General features: G+C 36.8%; 1 protein-coding gene across 5 annotated transcripts in view; it reads right to left on the minus strand.

The window, feature by feature from the left end:
• Nucleotides 1–16,414, minus strand: part of SCMH1 (Scm polycomb group protein homolog 1) — a 199,266-nt gene that overhangs the window by 109,418 nt on the left and 73,434 nt on the right. The gene's annotated exons all lie outside the window — the stretch shown is intronic.

The raw sequence follows: 16,414 nt of genomic DNA on the forward strand, positions 1-16,414 counted from the left end.
ATCACTGCGCCACCAGGGAAGCCCTCTTCTTTTTATAAATGAGGAAAGAGCTATAAAGTAAACTGCTTAAGATTTCAAAGTGAGCAAATGACAAAGACAGGATAGAAGTCTAGGCAATCTGACTGTTGAGCCCACACTCTTTACTATACTAAATTATCAATGTGCATGTGAAATGAAAAAGGAAGAATCAGCTTTTGGGATAAAGTATTAGTTAAGAACTATAATTAAATTAAAGGGGAGGATGTGAGAAGAGAGAAGAAAATGTAAATAAGAGAGGTGCCACCCCCACATGATTTAAACTTTTAGTCTCAAAGCTGGCTAGGCTACCAAGTGAGGTTTCCCAGGGTCAGGAGACTTCTTGGGATAGCTCATTCATCAACAGTGGAGATAGCAATTCACACATTCCTGTCAAACTGCTACCACTTCTTTTTTGCTTGCCTAGCTCTTTTTCCTTCTGTAAAAAAACCCCAAAGACAAAAAAACTCTAATTTTATGTGATTTGGTGGGGATGTCTACACTGGGCTCTACCTACCTGGCCATGGAATGCAAAATAATGCCATTTAAAAGCATCAGATTCCCCTAGACCAAAAGTTTATATGTATGTCCCAAGTTGGACCAACTGTTTTCTGATATGATGTGCATGTTGGAGAGAGCTTTTCTTTCTCTGAGATCATGGTTATAAGGAAGTTTGTAGATTTGGCACTGCTAAATGGAGAACATAACTGAGAATAAGGCCAATGTAGAGCAGGAGATGGAGACACGGGAGTGTTTAAAACTCTGTGGCCAGACACACTCAGCACCAGGTCTTGGGCTTCGCAGTTACACGAGTCACTAATTCCTGTCTCCTCCTATTACCCTCCTCTAACCTGGTCTGGGTTGGGGTCTGGGTTATACTCCCAAAGAGTCTTGACTACTACTCTTCCTTTGACCACGGTACAAACAAACAAACAAATTTCTCCAGAAATTCAGGTCTGGTTTGTGTGTGAGTAAAACAACTCTCTTTAGGTCAGGGAAGGGTTGAAGCAAGCCAAACCTAGTGCAGATTTGCCATGAATGATTCACTACACCTACGGATAAGGCAAAGCTGTTCTAGAGAAATGCTCCCTACACCTTCGTATAAGAGAGGAGTGGGGAGGAAAGACTGCACAATTAGAAAATTCTGATTCATGCCCTCAGTTCCCAACAATGAGAGTGCCTCACCATGTAATTCCCAATTCAATTCTTTAGAAGTGGGTTACTGAGAGGCTTCTATCTCATCTGGTACTTGAGCGAAAAAGAAATCCTCTCAGCTCTGGAAACCCTTATAATAATTTTATAATAGTTAATATGTATTCAATGTTTATCATGTATTAAATACTTTACAGGCGCTTTCTCACAGGATATTTCAAATAATGCCAGGAGGTGTGCACTATCATTACCCCTAGTTTGCAGATGATGAAAGAGAAACTCATGAGAAGTAGCTTGTCCAAGGTAGTAAGTGGTAGAAACAGTTCCACTACATGACAGTCTTACTCCAAACCCCATGGTTCTTAACTACATTTCACTATCTCCTAGCAAGTTTCTTCAAGAGTAGAAGGGCAAAGTAGAAATGTTGTCAACCCAAGGAATTACTGAGTACCTTATTCCCCTACCAAATGCAAATGTATTCACCACCTGTCTTGGGGGGTCATCGATAGAATGTTTAAGCACTGAAAGGGATTTCAGAGGCCATATAGTAGGAAGGTTTTATATTGTAGATGACAAAACTGAAGTCCAGAGAGGCTAAGAAACTTGTTCATGATCACGTAAGTTGTTCCTGTAGTCAGGCTGGAGCCCCAGGACTTTCCATCTGATTCTTTTTCACTACACTATGCTGCCTCCATAAGAAAACATTTATTACGCTCATATTATTTGCCAGCCTCCATTTGCTAAGCACTTTTAAGTGGGTTATCTCATTTAATCACTCTACAACTCTGTGAATTTGATAAGAGAAAAGTAGCACTGGTTTTGGAGCCAGGCTCCCTAGATTCAAATCTAGCTCTGCTACTTACCTGGTGTGTGATGTTTGGCAAATTATAAGACCTCTCTCTGGCTTTCATTTCCTCAACAATAAAATGGGTAGGAATAGTAACTACTTCAATGGGTTGTTCTAAGGGTTAAAATAGGTTAATACGTGCGAAGCACTTAAAACGATGCCTGGTATGTGATAAGTGTTAAATGAATGCTGGCTTTTATTTTGATTATTATAGATGAAAAGACTGAGATTAGAGAAATTAAGTAAAATATCCAAGGTCGCTAAGCTAGTAAATAGCAGAGGCAGGATTTAAACCAAATTCCTCTGTCTCCAGAGCCTTCATTATTAATCAGCACATTAATGTCTTCAAATATTTAATCACTCAGTTCTACCATGCTGTCTCTCTTGGTAAAAGAACTGGAGTTGTAAATTTGTGCAAAAAGGAAGAGAAGAGTAAAAACAATAATTTGAGGGTCTCCTCAAATTAAACAAGGACTTGCAAGGAAAAGGCCAGGTGGGTAAGAAATCCTAACCTCTAAAGTGGGAGTACCTCAGTGTCTGGCCACTGGTTCTCTTTCTTGGTCCCCACTTCTCTCCCATCAACGATGACTACCAATTTATATCTCTAACCCAAACCTCTGTCCTGAGTTTCATGCTCATATTTTCAACTGCCTTATTCTATAACTCTACTTGGATGCCAAGAGATCTCAAAATGAGTAAATCTAAAACAGAACTCTTGATTTTACTACCCCCTTTCCTCCAGTCATCTCATCTCAGTTAATGGAACCACTTATATAAACCCAAGTGCTGAGACCAAAAAGCCTAGGAGTCACTCTTGGTTCCTCCCTTTCCATTGTCTCTCAAATACAATTAATCAGCAAGTGTTGATGGTTCTTACATCTAATATACCCTAAACCTAACCGTTCCTTACCATTCTGTATTTCTCCCCACTAACACCCTAATCTAAGTGACAGTCAAACTTTGCAGACTACTGAAACAGCCTTCTAACCCTTCTCTCTGCTTCAACTTTTGCCTCCCTACTGTCTATTCTCCACACAGCAACCAGAATGACATGGTTATGTTTTTAAAACTATAAATCAGATCACATCACTCTTATGCTTACATCCTATAACACAAAATAAGTCTAAAGTCTTTATGTATTTAACAAAACTTACATGATCCGGAACTTGCTTACTTCTTATAACTCATCTCCTGCCACTCCCCTGCCCTTCATTCACTGGTCTTTCTGTTTCCCAAGCACACCAAGCTGTGTCCCTCTGCCTCAAACACCTTTCACTTTTCTCAAATCTTTAATAGTTGTTTGCCGAAATATCACCTCCTCAGAGAGGCATTCCTAGACTACCCTATCTAAAATAGCCTCCTAGATCCTGCTCCCTTCTTATTATCCTTACCTTTTATCACTGCCTAAATTTTCTTTCTTTTTTCCATGTAATGCGTATGTCTTTTCCAACCAGAATATGAGCTCCATGAGAGTTTTACTGAACAAAGGAAAAATCTCCACTTATTAAATGGGTGCCAGGAATTGATAAACGCTTTATCATGTTACCCCATTTAATCCTCAACCATGTGTGGCAAAGTTTATTAATGATGTGGCAGGTGAGGCAACTGAAATTCACAGTTAAAAGTCAAGGTAAAGCAACTTATCATTGGCCACACAACTAAACTAGTAAGTGCCTGGGCTAATATTATAAAGCCAGGTCTCCAATTCTAAACCCAGGCATGCTGCAAGTGTTCTGTGCTTAGTTAAGATTTCTTTTTAAAATATTTATAAACAACCAGTCACAAAGATCTTTCATATGCTCCTAAGACTGTGGGACTACTGAATAGGTTAGGGTTCATCTGTTTGAACTAACAGTGATCTGAGCAAGCTCTGAACTTCAATGTAGATCAGCAGGTCTAGAATCTAATCATAGTTCATGCCCTCTGGTGGCAGGTAACAGAACAGCACTCATACCAGGAAGCACATGAATGGGCCCTACTCCTTATCCCGCCATTGTCCTATATAGTAATTCTAAGCTTTATGAAGTTATTAGACTCTATGGCTGTCAAGATGATTCCCAAATCATTCTCTCCTCCCAGAGGAGCTTTACATACATGTACACATACAAATACATGTACAGAAACATGCCACCAATTCACTGTACAACTTTGGACAACTAACTTCCCTTTCCCTATTTCTGTATTTGTCAGATGATGACACTGAACTAAAGCAGTGATTCCAAACTGAGGTTGGGTGGGCTATCTAATTTTACCCCAAGAGTGACAGAAACGAGAACTGGAAGAGAGGTGCTGAACAAACTGTCTTCCCCGAGGAAGAACTGAATGTTCAGTCAGGCTGTATTTGGGAAGGACTGTTAGAATTCCTTTTGCTTCTGCCAGGATGCTGTCACCACTTCAAGGCTCCACTCTTATATACACACTCAAACACAAGTTAATTCAGATTTATTTAATTGGGGGTGGGGTTATGGCTAGTCTTGAGATAGGTGTACGTATAGATGGGTCTGGCATTACTTAATGTCAGGGGCCTTGCAGAGAAGAGAGTTTGGTGAATATTTTTAAAATTATCTTTGTAAAATGAGTATTTAAGATACCATAGTTAAAATTACTTCTCTCTAAAATTTCATCCCCCCTCCCAAATTTCTATAAAAAGAATTCAAATTTCCATAACTATAAATGAGATACACATCTTTTAAAACCCCCCTTTTTACTGACAGGCCCTGGAAGCTATTTAGCGTAAGAGAAGACTGTTCAGTGTCAGGAACATAAGAGGGTTCCTTTCAAGTCAATGTCCCACATAGACATCAGAGCATGTGACTAAGTTTGCTGAGCAGGCTGTTTGTACTGGGATCCTGACACACTTGACTAGAGGCCTCACCAGAGGCCAGCTTTGCTCTAGCCTAGGGACTCTCAAACTTGGACACTGAAATTACCTGGGGAGCATTAAAGAATACATCATCCCACTCCCAGAAATTCAGATTTAATTGATCTGAGGTAAGGCCTAGGCACTGAAATTTTTGAGAGCTCCCTAGGTGATTCTAACTGGCAGCCATGTTTGAGAATTAGTGATCCAGACAGCCCTGTTTAGAAGAAATAACCTCAGTCTATGAACCATTTACTGGAATGAACCAGTAAAACAAGGGGATGTGAGGAAAAGGTTGACATCACCTGAGAATCATTTTACCTTTTCACCTTTTTTCCCTGGAGGACTCTGCAAAGTAGTAACCAATGTTCCTATGTGAACAGAACACACACACATACACACACACACAAACCACACAAGATTTTAACGGAGAAGAATGCTCTTTAGAGCAATGCTTCCCAAATACAGACCAACTGTGTTAGAGTCTCGGGAGAGCCATTTTACCATGCAGAATCCCAAGCCCCATTACCTAGAAATTCTGATTCAGCAACTCTGGGGAGAAGTCCAGAGGAGGCCTGGGGAACATGAACACACACACATATATATGTATAATCATATACATAAATTATTTAAAACTTTTTATCTTGAAAAATTTTAAAGCCAGAAAAAAGTAGCAAAAAACAATACAAGAACAAACTATGTACCCTTCACCTAAATTCAGCAACTAATAACACTTCACCACAATTGCTTTCCATCTATGTACACACACTTTTTCCTCTGAACTATGTGAAAGTTAGAGACATCATGATATAGACTTCACCTCTACGTACGTCAAGATATTTGTCCTCAGAACAAGGACATTCTCCTTTAGAACTGCAATATTATCATATCCAATACATTTAATTAAAAATATCTTCAACTGTCCCCGAGTCTTTATAGGTGTTTAATTTTTAAAATACATCAGGGATGACATATTGCATTTGGTTGTCAAGTTTCTTTAGTCTCCTTTAATCTAGGATAGTCCAGTTGCCTTTTGTTTTTCATGAAATTGTTACTTTTGAAGAGTCTGGCCTGTTTTATAGGACGTCCCACAATTTGGATGTTTTCTGATTGTTTCCTTATGATTACATTCATGCTAAACAGTTTTGACAAAGATATTACACAAGGGATGTTGAGTACTTCTCATTTCATTGCTTCAAGCAGTATATAATATCAGTTTGTCTAATTATTAATGAAACTGAATTTGATCACTTATTAAGGAATGACTGACAGATTTTTTCATTGTAATTTCCCCTTGTAATTTTTTTTTTTTTTTTTTTTACGGCACACGGGCCTCTCACTGTTGTGGCCTCTTCCGTTGCGGAGCACAGGCTCCAGACGCGCAGGCTCAGCGGCCATGGCTCACAGGCCCAGCTGCTCCGCGGCACGTGGGATCCTCCCGGACCGGGGCACGAACCCGTGTCCCCTGCATCGGCAGGCGGACTCTCAACCACTGCGCTACCAGGGAAGCCCTCCCCTTGTAATTAATAGATAATCAGTGGGGAGAAACTTTGAGCCTGTGTGAATATCCTATTCTCCAATAAGATTTTTTTTTCTTTGTTTTAGCATTCATTGATTATCCTGGTCTGAATCCATTAAAATGGTGGTTGCCAAAATGTAATTTTCTATCATTCTTTATATTTGTTAGCTGATATTCTATAAAGAAGAACTTTCTCTGCAACTTTAATTTTTTTTTCCTTGTGTATCACTAGGGACCCATGAGGCTATTACTATTGTTCTTCTATTTTTATTAATCTCTTTGATGGTCATATTTTTCCAATTTTGGCTAGTCAGAGTCCCTTTAAACTGGCTCCTGTATCCTTCTGATATGTACCCATCATTCTTTGAGACTTCTTTGCTTTCTGGCATAATAAGATCTTCCAGATTCACCTTACATTTTCTCTGTTGCTCAGTCTTGGAATCAGCCATTGCTCCAAGGAGCCATGATTCCTTTTAATGGAGAATGGGATTTAGAAATCAAATCAAGGTGCTCCCATTGCAACTGAGGAGTCACTGTTTCCAGGCCTTTTCAATAGAGCTTGGAATATATACATACGTATACATATACATGTATTACCTTAGAATATATACATATACATACGTATATATTCTAAGTGAATAAGTATTATATTAATATATATGTATATTTTAATACATATTAATATATACTTATATACCTATTTTAAGTTAAGAGTTCATAACATACCTCCAATTCAAATCCTACACTGCAAGCGTTCTTCTTCATCTTTTCCACCCCATGCTTGTATCTTATTTACTCATTTGCTCTATCTTCAATACATGCAAAATAGTTTCAGATTATTAGGGCAAAACCACTAACATTGTTAAGAAAAAGTCAGAATTTCTTTGCAGTTCCATTTTCCTTTGAAATATGTCCCATTGCGGGTGTACTGTGAAGGTTCTGTGTTCAAGCTGTTTGAACTCTTTTTTCAATGTGGTTATTATATCCATTTGATACAGAGTTCAGTTTGTTTCTGTTTATAGTCAATTTTAGGATATGGCTTGTTCATCTTTTTTTTGGTTTAATTTTATGTATTAAGTAAGACATTTATATAATTCAAAAGTCAAAAGAATATAAAAGGGTATATTTAGAGAAGTCTCACTCTCATTTCTATGCTTTCCACCCTATTCCCAGACACTCCCAATAGGTAACCTTTTCATTATTTTCTGGTTTTAACGGTCCTGTGTTTCTTTTTATAAAATTAAGTATACAAAATATATGTAAGTTCATGTACATTAATATATATGTGCATGTGTGTGTATACACGTATATTTCGCCTTCTTTTTCAAAAGTAAATGGCATTAAGTACATTCACATCAATGTGTAACCATTACCACCATCCATCTCCAGAACTTTTTCACCTTCCCCAAATGAAACTCTGCCCATTAAACAGTAACTCCCCATTCCCCTCTCCCCTTTCCCAGCTCCTTGCGACCGCCATGCTATTTTCTGTCGCAATGAATTTGCCTATATTTGGTACCTTGTATAAGTGGAATCATACAGCATTTGTCATTTTGTTACTGGCTTATTTCATTTATAATAGCATAATATCTTTAAGATTCATCCACATTGTAGCATGTGTCAGAATCTTCTTACTTTTTAAAGCTGAATAATATTCCACTGTGTGTATATACCACATTTTATTTATCCATTCTTCTGTCAATGGACACTTGGGTTGTTCTGACCTTTTGGATATTGTGAATAATGCTGCTAAATATAGGTATACCAATATCTCCTTTAGTCCCTGCTTTCTATTCTTTTGCCTATCTACCCCAAAGTGGAATTGCTAGATAACATGTAATTCTATTTTTAACTTCTTTGAGGAAACATATTGTTTTCCATAGTGGCTGTACCATTTTACATTCCCAATACACAATACACATGGTTCCAGTTTCTCCACATCCTCACCAACACTTGTTATTTTCTATTTATTTGATAATAGCCATCCTAATGGGTGTGAAGTATTATCTCATTGTGTTTTTGATTTGTATTTCCCTAAATGATTACTGATGCTGAGCATTTTTTCATATGCTTATTGGCTACGTGTGTATCTTCTTCAGAGAAATGTCTATTCAAGTCCTTTGCTTATTTTTTAATCAGGTTGTTTATTTGCTGTTGTTCAACTGAAGGGGTTTTAAAAAATATATTCTGGATATTAACCCCTTACCAGATTATACGATTCGCAAATATTTTCTCCCATTCCATGAGTTCCCTATTCACTCTGTTAAAAGTGTCCTTTGATAAACAAAATTTTAAATTTTGATGCAGTCAAATTTAACTATTTTTTTCTTTTGTTGCCTGTGCTTTTGGTGTCATATCCAAAAATAACTGCCAATTCCAAAGTCACGAAGCTTTCCCCCTATGTTTTCTTCTAAGAGTTTTACAGTTTTAGCTCCTACATTTAGGTTGTTGATCCATTTTGGGTTAGTTATTGTATAATGGTGTAAGGTAAAGGTCCAACTTCATTCTTTTGCATGTGGATATCCAGTTTTCCCAATACTATTTGTTGAATCGGACATGTGATTTTGAAAAAATAGCTTTAGTGAGATGTAACTCAATTTATACTTTTAAATATCCAATTCAGTGGTTTTTAGAGTTATGAAACATCATTCTATCTAATTTTGGAACATTTTCATCACTCCTCCAAAAAGAAAACCCATATCTATTAGCTGCCACCCCCCTTTGTCCCTTCATCCCAATCCCTGGAAACCACTAACCTACTCTCTGCCTTTTTGGATTTGCCTATTTCCTCCCATCGTGTGGGCTATCTTTTCACTTTCTTGATAGTGTCTTTGGAAGCACAAAAGCTTTTAAGTTTGAAGCCCATCTACCTAGTTTTTCTTCTGTTGTTTGTGCTTTTGGTGCCATATCTAAGAAACCACTGCCTAATCCAAGGTCATGAAGATTTACTCCCATGTTTTCTTCTAAGAGTTTTATAGTCTTAGCTCTTACATTTAGGTCTATTATCCACTTGGAGTCAATTTTTGTATATGGTGTGGAGGTGGAGTCCAACTTCATTCTTTTGTATGTAGATATCCAGTTGTCCCTGTGCCAGCTGTTGAAAACCCCTACTGAATTGTCTTAGCACCCTTGTTGAAAATCAACTGAGCATAAATGTATGGGTTTATTTCTGGACTCTCAAATCTAATCCTCTTATCTATAAGTCTATGTTCAATTTATGCCAGTACCACAATGTCTTGAGTGCTGTTGCTTTGTAGTAAGTTTTGAAATCGAGAAATGTGAGTCCTCAGCAGTGTGCTGATTTTTGCTGAAGTTCATATGACTTTCTTCCTTAGCTATTTTAATATGGTGAAGTCCATTAATGATATTTCTGAAGTTAAATATTCTTTTCATTCCCAGAAAAAAAACGCTACTTTGTCTTGATGAATTGTTGCTGTAAATATGTTGAACTCTAAATCCTAATATTTTATTTAGGTGTTTTGTAATAATATTCACACAAGGCTGTGTGTGTGTGTGTGCACGTGTGTGTGTGTTTAAATCAGGGTTAAGTATCAAAGTTCTACCTGCTTCATAAAAAGAATTTGGATATTTTCCTTTTTCTATGATCTAGAAGTGCACTGTCTAGTATGGTAGCCACCAACCACACAGGTTTTTAACTTTAAATTATAATTAAAATAAAATTAAATATTCAATTCTTTAGTTGCAGTAGACACATTTCAAGTGCTCTACAGACACATGTGGCTGGTGACTACCATACTGGACAGCAAAGACATAAAACATTTCTATCATCACAGAACGTTCTGTTGGGTATCACTGAAGTACAACAACTTAAGTAGCATTGAGATTATCTGGTCTTCAAGGTTTTGTAGGATTTCCCTCTAAAATAATCTGCATGCAGTACTGTGATATAAGTGCTTTGAAAACATATGTGATGCTCCTAGGGTCAATTTTGACAAACAGTATTTTCCTATTTCACCTAGCCTTCCTAGTTTACATAGAGTTATTCCCCACCTTTGTCATTTCTACTTTTGTATATCTGTGCTTATTCTTTTTTTTTCTTTATTAGGCTAACTAGTGGTTTGTTATTTTGTTGAGGTTTTCTCCAAAGAAACAGTATTTTGATTTACTGCTTTTCTATTTTCTACCACATTAATCTCTCTTTCTATCTTTATTTTTTCTTCTACTTATTTCTCCTTTGTATTTGCTTTGGAGTGTAACTTTTTCTAGTTTTTTTAATTGGGAATTTAAATTCGTAATATTTATCCTTTCATTTTTCTTTATGTCAGGTATTTAAGACTATAAATTTTCTTCCAACCACTGCTTTAATTATATCTCAAAATTCTGATGTGATGTTTATTATCATTATGTTTTAGGAATTTAAAACTTTTGGTTTATATTTCCATTTTTCAAACAGAAGTTGTTTAAAGAGTTTTAAATTTCAAGGTGGAAGGGCATTTACCAGGGTATAAAGTTTGATATGCATACATACATACACACACACACATATGATCTATCTTATTCATTAAAGTCTTCAACCCCTTTACTTTTTGTCCTCTTGGCCTGTCTTGAGAGAGGTGTGTTAATTCTCCATTAGTGTGTTTGTCTGTGTCTCCTTGCATCTACCGTAATTTCTATTTTATTAATTCTACCATGTCTAATAACAGAATTATAACCTCTGCTATTATATTATTTGAAGTTCCTTCATATATCCTTGATCATCCTTTTATTTTTAGCTGTTCTGACTCACTTTACTTTAGGTATGTCTCCTGTACAGAGTATAAAGTTGGGTTTGACTTTGAGCACCAATCTGAAATATTTTTCTTTTAATAGGTGAGTTAAAACCATTTACATTTATTAATATAAATTACACATTTGGTCTCAACTCTGTCACACGTTTTATTTACTGCATTCTCCATATTTAGTTCATCTCTTTGTGTCATCTGTTTCTTGATCTTTTTGTTCCTTTGGTATTTAGGAAGTTCTGGAATTTTGTTTTAGTAGTTACCTTTATACTAACATATGTTATAATGTCCTTAATTCCCTTATTTCCTCACTTAGGCTTCTACTATTTGGTTTATCAGTTTTAAGTGATACCCGGGACCCCATCTACAGATATGACAGGAGGAAAGGGGCTTGCTTTCTGGCTGCATTGTGTTGGCTTGGCAGGCTCCTGCAGCACCCCATCTTCCCTATGGCCCAGGTCCAGGAGCGCAGGGCAGCCCGTAGCAGCACCACCCTCCCCATCTTAAGTGGTTCTGTAGAAGAGTTTCTCCAGAGACACACCTCTCCATGAACAGCTTTCTCAGCACCCTGGAGGACAGAGTTCTAGCAAGTTCCACTGCTGTGGCACCACAGTGATTTCTCTCATCCAGTGAGCCACAGCTGTGCCCCCTCCAACAAGTTCTATATCTCAGCCCTGAGATGGGGGAAGGGAGGCTCTTCCTTGGGCGCTCTCTCTGCCCCAGTGTAGTGGCTTCTCCTTACGTCTGCGCTTCTTATATTCTTTAGAGTTCTCTTGCCTTTTGACTAGCCAATCCCTCACTCCAATCCTCTGTTATAGTTAACATGTATATTAAACTTTCTGTGTTTAAACTGCTGTGTGGGTTCTCTTTCTTCACTGGACCCAGACTGATACCATACTATTCTACTCTTGTCCCTACCTTTGTTTTTGTCTTAGATTGATCACCTGTTGTTTGGATGGAGCTCTTTCCATAATTGATTCCTTAGGAAGGGCTTGGGGTCACAGTATTTCCTGAGTTCTTGCATGTTGAAAACTCTTTCAGTATAACCTCAGGACTTGAAAAAACAGCTTGTCTAGATATAAAACCTGTCTTTTCATTTTCTTTCCTTGAATTTCTTAAAAATGCGGCTCCATTTAGTCTTGCTTTGTATTTTGCTGTTGAGAAGTATGATGCAAACCTGACTTTCTTTCCCTTGTGAGTAATTTGGCCTTGTTGCTGGAGGCTTAGATGAATTTTTCTTTATTCTTAGAGTATAATAGTTTTACTGGAATATGTCTTAGAGTTGACCAATCTAGACCAATTTTTCCAGGAATAAGGTAGGCCCTTTCAATATGAAGGTTTAGGTGTTCTTTAATTTTTGGAAAATTTTCTTATATTACAATTTTAAGTACTAATTCTGTTTATCTTCTTCAGGGACTCCAAATATATATGTACACATACATATACACATTGGATCTTTGTTGACTATGTTCTATATCTAACAGTTCCTTTCTGATACTTTTAAACCTTCTCTAATATTTATTTTTATTTCTCTTCTCAATGTCCCTTATTATATTTCCAGTTGAATCTATTGTCCCAGTGGGTACCCGGGGATTGAGTCTTCAACTGAGATTATTTTTCTTTCAATTTTTTTCTTGAGTTTGAACAATTCTATTTTCACATCTTCCTGTCTATTGTGCATTTCTAGTCTGACTTAAAAATTTTGATTCAAGGTATTTTTTCATATCTGTCAATACTTATTTAATTTGAGATGGGTTATTGTGCAACGGTTTTCCTCTGGCTACTCACTGATTTTGGCTGTAGAATTTTCAATAGTTAAAATGGTTTTATCCTCTATTTCTGTTTTTCTTCACGTAGAAGCTTTTTATAGATGTTGACTGCTGTTTCCTAATCCTTTGAAATGTCTTATATTTTTCTGGGCTTGCAAAAAACAGGATGTTCCATTTTGGCAGGGATCTTGGGTCATGAGTTTTCTGTTGGCATAGTGAAATGCAGTTACTTTAGTAGATGAGCCTATTTGGGATGGGATGGGAAGGTTTGTATGTCTTTTGATTTTATGATTCTCTTTTGTTCCTGCATAACTCTGAATCACTACACATGGTTTCCTTCTTTTCCTTCAATATTATAGCTACCTCTCCCACAAAGGTAGTTGTCTTCCCAAGACTGCTATCTCCTGTCCCTCATTCTTTTAGTTCACTCTCTTTCTTCTGATTCTCCAGTAGCCAAGGCTCTAATCAAGTAGCTCTTAGCTTTCTTTCAGTATTTCCTACTCTGGATGGGACTGTCTTTTTCTGGGGGTGATTTTGGCTGTGTTAGGCTCCCATTGCCCTCTCCCTGTTTAATGTAGTTTCTACCTACATAAAACTCTTCATTCTGGTATGGGGTGTGTACTAGCTCTAGTGGTTTCAGATCTTTATATCTGAACATGTAGACAACATGTTACTGAAATCTGTGGTACTCTTTTTTTTTTAAACATCTTTATTGGAGTATAATTGCTTTACTATGGTGTGTTAGTTTCTGCTTTATAACAAAGTGAATCAGCTATACGTATATATATATCCCCATATCCCCTCCCTCTTGCGTCTCCCCTCCCACCCTCCCTATCCCACCCCTCTAGGTGGTTACAAAGCACCGAGCTGATCTCCCTGTGCTATGCAGCTGCTTCCCACTAGCTATCGGTTTTACATTTGGCAGTGTATATATGTCCATGCCACTCTCTCACTTTGTCCCAGCTTACCCTTTCCCCTCCCTGTGTCCTCAAGTCCATTCTCTAATAGGTCTGCGTCTTTATTCCCATCCTGCCCCTAGGTTCTTCATGACCATTTTTTTTCCTTTTAGATTCCATATATATGTGTTAGCATACGGTATTTGTTTTTCTCTTTCTGACTTACTTCACTCTGTATGACAGACTCTAGGTCCATCCACCTCACTACAAATAACTCAATTTCGTTTCTTTTTATGAAATGGAAAAAGCCCTTTTTATGGCTGAGTAATATTCCATTGTATATATGTGCCCCATCTTCTTTATCCATTCATCTGTCGATGGATACTTAGGTTGCTTCCATGTCCTGGCTATTGTAAATACAACTGCAATAAACATTGTGGTACATGACTCATTTTGAATTATGGTTTTCTCAGGGTATATGCCCAGGGTATATGCCCAGTGGGATTGCTGGGTTGTATGGTAGTTCTATTTTTAGTTTTTTAAGGAAACTCCATACTGTTCTCCATAGTGGCTGTATCAATTTACATTCCCATCTGTGGTATTCTTGACTCCTGGTTATGTTTAGGCATGAGTTATGGGTGGTTTGATTTTCTTTCCTTTTTGATCTGTATGTTTCTGGAGAATTTATGGAAAGATTTTGATTTAGATGGTCACCATTATCCCTGGGAACTTACATATTTTAATAGCCTATCAAGATGCTTCTAAACAATGATTCATAAAGTAGGTTGAGAATCTTACGGTACTATGCAGCTACAAAAAGGAATGAGGAACATCTTCATACAACTAAGAAGTCATCTTTAGGATATATTGCTAAATGAAAAAAGTAAGATTGAGGAAAGTATGTATAATATGCTGTCATTTATATAAGAAGACAAGGAATACATATGTATGTATGTACACACACACTCACATGGATATATTTGCTTATTTTTTTAAAAATGGAGTATAAACTATGAAATTAAAAGGAAGTGGTTACCCTATAGCAGAAGAAAGGGATAAGGTGAAGGGGATTTCTCTGAATATACTCTGTTTTATAGATTTCACTTTAAGAATGATTTATATATATATGACGCCAAAGATGGGATAATTCAAGAATCAATAAGGATAGTTAGTACAATGGAGTGAAACACATCAGTTATATATGAATCTTTGAGTTTATGATACTAAACAACAGCAACAACAATAACACTATCCATAAATAATTTTGGAGGACGGTGGTAATCCAATTTATTATTTTGAAAATTGGTAAATAAAGAAAAGAATCAAGCATTTAAACTGTCTTTCCTGCATGAACTGTACTTTAGGATAACCAAGTTGATGAAAGTTTATTTTAATAGACATGTTCCATTTAATTTATGTGGACCGAATGATAATATTAAAATTTCCCATTTTGCAACCATAATGAAGTGATGGGTCTAAATCAGGGGTCAGCAAACTATAGCCAGAAGGCTGGCCATCTGTTTTTGTAAATAAAGCTTTATTGGAGCACATCCTTGCTCATTTGTTTATGTATCATCTATGGCTGCTTTCACATTACAAGGACAAAGCTGACTAGTTACAATGGAGAAGGTATGGCCCATAAGCCTGAAATATTTACTATCTGACTCTTTAAGAAAATCTGTCACCCCCTGCTCTAGACCACAAGCAGTAATGGCTGCTACATTATAAAATGAGAGACAACCAGACCATATATGCTTCCTAATGAAGACCACCACCTATGAAATATTCTTATGAAAAAATTGAACCTTAACCTGATCAAGCCTCTAGATCTAGTTACCGATTTCTAGGAAGAGAGGACAGAGAAACATGTTAAATGATACCACAGAGATACAATCAGCAAAATCTAATTGTGGGAAAATTTAAAGACAAATGACTTAGGTTTTTCAACAAATAAATTGCAAGAAAAAATAAGAGAGAGAAGGAGAACCCATAGACTAAAAGAGACTTAAGGGACATATCAACCAACTGCAATATGTTGATTTTATTTGGATCCTGATTCAAAGAAAATGGAATAAAGAGAGAGAGAAAGAGGGAGACAGACAAACAGATAGACAGACAGTAGGGAAAATTTAAACACTGAGTAAATATTCGTTGATATTAAGGAATTATTATTTACATGTGATAATGTTATTATGATTATGCTTTTAAAATATTAAAATATACATAATGAGAGATACATACTAAATAAACGATAAAATACTATGTTTAGGCAATTGGGCAGGAGCAGGCAGGGAGTGTGTATAGGTACAAAGAAAACAAGATTGACTATCAAGGATAAAGGATACATGGACATTCACTGTGCTATTTTTTTCTACTTTTGTATACATTTGAAAGTTTACATTACAAATAATTTTTTTTAATGGAGGAAAATGTTAAATAACCACCTGGGGAGGTCTTTCAAATGATACTGTCCTGTAATGTTCATTTAATTTAGCACAGCCTCCTGAAGGGAACATAGCCTAAAAGCCATCTCTCTCTATCCTCTGTTGAGACTCACTGCAGTAGCGATTAATAGTAACTGATGAGATAGGCTAAATCATTCAGGTATATTGAG

The sequence above is a fragment of the Mesoplodon mirus genome (assembly GCF_964341445.2).
Source record: "Mesoplodon mirus genome assembly, chromosome: 3".
In the NCBI taxonomy this organism is placed as follows: Eukaryota; Metazoa; Chordata; class Mammalia; order Artiodactyla; family Ziphiidae; genus Mesoplodon; species Mesoplodon mirus.